Source organism: Gavia stellata, chromosome 1 (assembly GCF_030936135.1).
Source record: "Gavia stellata isolate bGavSte3 chromosome 1, bGavSte3.hap2, whole genome shotgun sequence".
Classification (NCBI taxonomy): Eukaryota; Metazoa; Chordata; class Aves; order Gaviiformes; family Gaviidae; genus Gavia; species Gavia stellata.
This window is the reverse complement of record NC_082594.1, coordinates 127,311,490-127,316,028: the sequence shown is the minus strand read 5'-3', so window position 1 is coordinate 127,316,028 and position 4,539 is coordinate 127,311,490.

The window sequence follows — 4,539 nt, the reverse complement described above, 5'->3', positions numbered from 1 at the left end:
TGAAGCTTTAAATCCAATGAGGAATTTGATATCTTTAGATACACTTGCAAAAGGTTGCCTATGTGTCTGCAAAAAATTATTCCATTTTGTACTCACTTTTCCTTAAACATTCTGAGTGCTTTACCGAATGGTGACCCACATCACCATTTCCACACCCAAGCAGATTCCCTTACTGGGAAGATCCGAGGCCCAGCACTTTGCCGTGGACATTTTGCGGATACGTGGTGCCGAAGCACAGCTTTCCTCGGTTCAGCCCGGTTTCAGGCAGTGTCTGGACAGCCACACGCTAGCCTTTCCTGGGTCAAGAGTGTCTGCAGCGATGCCTGTTTCTTATTATATAAGTACCTAGTACTTTTGCATGGGGAGACCACAACTTGCATCAGGCCTGTATCTTCTACCTCAATGGATATTTAGCAACAGTAAAGACATACCAGGCCTTTTACTTCACCCTTTCACTTTAACTTAGCTTTTTACCCAGACAGAATAAGTTGAAAGTATTTCTTTCTACAGTAATAGGACTTGACTGAGAAGGTCAAGGGAGAATGAAATGAGATTTTTCGTAAAAGCATTGAAATACTACACAAGGGACAAACTTCTATTCCAGGAGCAAATAATTACACACAACTACACGTATCTATAAGTGAGAGGCTTTATTTGAACCAATTTTTCAAATACAGACATCTGTATTATTCTCACTTCTCGGGAATGTTTTCTGCTCATTTTTGAAGCTTGCAACCTTAGGACAATATTCAGGACATATGTGTACATTAGATCTCTGCAGATGGACACATTCATAATGCACAAGTACAATGAGTGAGAGACTCTTTCCAGATCCTCACACAAGAGCATCGGAAATGGGCCGCTCTAATCGTCAAGTTCTGCTCTTATTAGCTTCCAGACACGTCACAGTTCTTGATACTTTCTAGGCTGTAGCCGCTGCCTTCAGGCCCCAATTTACTACTGTGTTACTTCAGCTGTATGCCAGTTGTAACTCCTCAAAATAGGGCTTAGGTGATGCACAGGGATGTGTTTCATTCATTGGGAACAGGCATGAGCAGAAAAACCAAGCTATTGGATGAACGGTTCACCTAGGATTTTCTTTTGTGAGAGTAGTCTAGGTCTCAGGCTGGGATTTTTTTTTGGAAGTGACCAGTGGGTCTGGGTATGTAATACATGAATCTCGATGTTCGGAGTATACAGGGGACCTGTGGATTGGGCCCCAGCGAGGTGTCTCTCAAGTTGGGCAGTCCAGATGTGAGCCACTGGCGTCACTAGCCTGTTCTGCAAATCTCAGCCTTCACCTCTTCTTCCAAGTATTGCTCAACAGAGGAATGTAGTAATAAAGCATTGTAGGTAAGAATGCAGGCTCGCACATGACCTGAGATCAACACCCTGAAAAATGGATAGAGGGTAGCGCTTTCAGGACCACCTAAATGACTCATGATCTTCAGTTCCATTTTGGAACATGACTGGAGGTTTTTAGGCCTGAGACCCCAAATTTGCCTCAGAGAGGAGTTTGGACATCCTTCAGCATCTGGGCCTTAGGAGCTTACGTCTCTTTGAAAGCTGGTGCAAAGAGTGCTCTCAAGCGCTCACGTCACTTAGGTTATTCTGAAAACTGTACCCTATATACATACGGGTAGATAAGGGGCAGACTTTCACAGGCACAAGTGGCAGTTAGACATGTAACTCCCATTGATTTTTTTTCCCCCTCGGGGACCTGGAAAATCCCCCCCCGAGGAGTTGAATCCTCCTCTCGCATTATTTTCACACCAGATTCACACCACTGGTTCCAGTGGAGCGACTCCTGAGTTACCCCGGTGTGAGCGAGAGGAGAACCAGTCCTGAGGTGCTCTAAATATCCAGTGAAAGTGCTAATGTGGCAATGCGGAAAAGCAGGGAATTTGAGCACAGGCCTGGAAGAGGACCCCCCCCCCAACACCCCCCACGTCGCTGAGCTGCGGGTGACCACCGAAGGGACTTCTTAGCCAAGAGGGGCCACAAAAACACTCATTCAGACCCTTCCCTCCACCTCTGCAAACCACAGCTGCACTGTTTCCTTCCTAAGACACCTATGAGAAACACCAGACCTTCAGTATAAAAAGCCTCACATGCTAGTTTGCCATTCGGAGACCACAGAAAAAAAGAAATAACTCCCGTGGGGAGTGTGCTATGACCTCCCTCTTTCTTTTATTCTTCTTTCCTTTCTTCCTAAAGCCCTCTCCTCCGGTCATGGCCATTTCTTTCATTTAGAGTAACTTGTTCCCCAAGCAATGGTGTTTACGTTGTCACCATAGGCGAGTTCCTTCTAGCTAAGGCCTCTCACGGGGCTGCATTAGGGTTTGGGGTTGGAAAACACTGGGTCTGAAGGGATCTCAGCAGGATGCCCTTCCCCTCCCTTTGGAATGTGGCTCACGGTGGAGCTTCTTGGCTGATGCAACTATTGCAAGGGTTGTGGGTTTTTACATGCTGTCAGTGCAGACAGTCTCTGGATGCCACAAGCATTGCGAAGCAGACCAAATTCATGCAAATGGTCCACTGCGTTGACGGGGCGGGTGTTAGGTTGGGATTTTTTATACTTTTCCAGGGCTTAGTCTGGATGAGGTGAAATGTCAAGAGCTGGCCTACAGCTGGTACGAGCATTCAGTATAGATGTGGATCACTAGCATATCTTACTACAGAGGCATGGAAAAAGCCCCGCTTGGACTCTGAATTTCCACAGCACTGTACACGAGGTCAGGCACCATATTCCTAGTGTGAGTCCTTCTGACATGCCCTTCCCTCTCCATACATGAAGTAACAACCACAAACACCTCCAGGCAAAGCTATATCCTCTTCGGGGAGAGAGGATTAGATATATAGTCCCTGGGGAATTCGTGTGGGTTGTTGCATCAGGAGTAGTAGAAGAGCTCCAACTACTCTCCTGGATACTCTTTGCTCCACTCTTTACTTCTGGGACCTCCTGCCTCTTGTGCTGCTCTCAGCTCACTTGATATCCTGCTAGAAAAATTGTTCCTCAAATACCCCTGTTCTCCTTCCAGTTTCCGTCCCATGCTACATCCTTTATACTATTTCCTTTTAGCCTTTTAAAATCTGGCTGAAGAGACAACTGAAGGAAATCCAAATGCTTTTCTCTGCTCTCTTCCTGTACTCTGAAGACAGCCCAGCTTCCTATACAAATCTTGTGTATTACACATTAAACCACTGCCTGCTCAAGGCAGGGTTTGTCTGTGTGCTCTCTCTCACGCTCTCTTTGCCCTGACTCTCTGGCAGGATCAGGACACGGTACAATAAGAAAAATAGGGGGGGTGCTTGGTTACAGCTAGTAATTTTAAACTGGAACCAAGGGAGAGGAATTAGTATTTAAATTATTTAGGTTTGCAGTTGGTAACCATATACCCCGTTCTCTTTGTGGGGGAAAAAACCAAAACACAAAACCCAACCCTTTGTTCTCTAAGCAACATGGCAAAGTATGTTCTTACGAACGGTGACAAAACACGCGCGATGCCCCTACCATCAGCCAAGGGGGAGGCAACATGCGAAATACAAAGATAAAACATCCCTGGGGAGAGAAAAATGTTTCTGTTTCTTGAGGAGGGAGGAAGGCCTATGTCCAGGAAGACATGAGAGGCAGCTTTCCTTATAAAGTTAAAAATAGTAATAGTAAAGTGGAGGCAAGATGAAAAGTTTGGGGGGTCTGAAGTCAGAAGAGCAGGAAGACCGCACGGTCTTTGCAGAAACAGGCAAGAAGTCCTTAAGAAAACTCTTGTAAATGGTCATGACAGGAGATGAGGCTAAACAAAAACCGTGCTCTCTCCTTCCTGCCTCCTCCCGAACACCTCTCCCACAAATCCAGAGAGCTGAACCTCAGTTCTCTCGACTCAGTGCTAGAGACACGGGGCGTCTGCAACGTCCAAGCTGGGCTGGGCACCTCGTGTGCTACGAACAGCAAACATACTCTATGCCTCTCCTCCCTACGCCTCAGCCCCCCGTGTCCATCAGAGCGCTCTCCCTCCCCAAACACCATCCAACCCCCTGCCGCTACCACAGCAGAAACGGGCAGGGTGGTGAGACCTGGCATACGGTCCAAGCAATGCCTGATGTCTGCGCTACATCTGCTGAATTGAGGTCAGGCTGGAAGGTGTCTCAGGGTTTACCACCCACCATGACATGGGAATATTAGCATATATATCGTTTATGAAGTATGACACAATACCTATCTGTCAGTCAGCCCATCTTTCTACCTATTTAGTCTGTCTAATCTACTTTAGCTAGCTACGTTTCACTATCTCTATCAATCATCTATTGCTCCATATTATCTAATTTCTTCCTGTCTCTCTCTCATCTTTTTCACTCTAATCTTTCTTACTCTAGCTATACTCCCCTCTCTCTCCCTATCATCCATCTATCCACTCGAAAATCTTTCCCCCCCTCATCTCTCTAATCCCTGCTTTTAAAAATCTCTGTCCAATCTCTCTCCCACTCTCTCTTTCCCTCTCTTTTAAAAAATCCTCCCACTCTCTCTCTCTCTTATTTCTA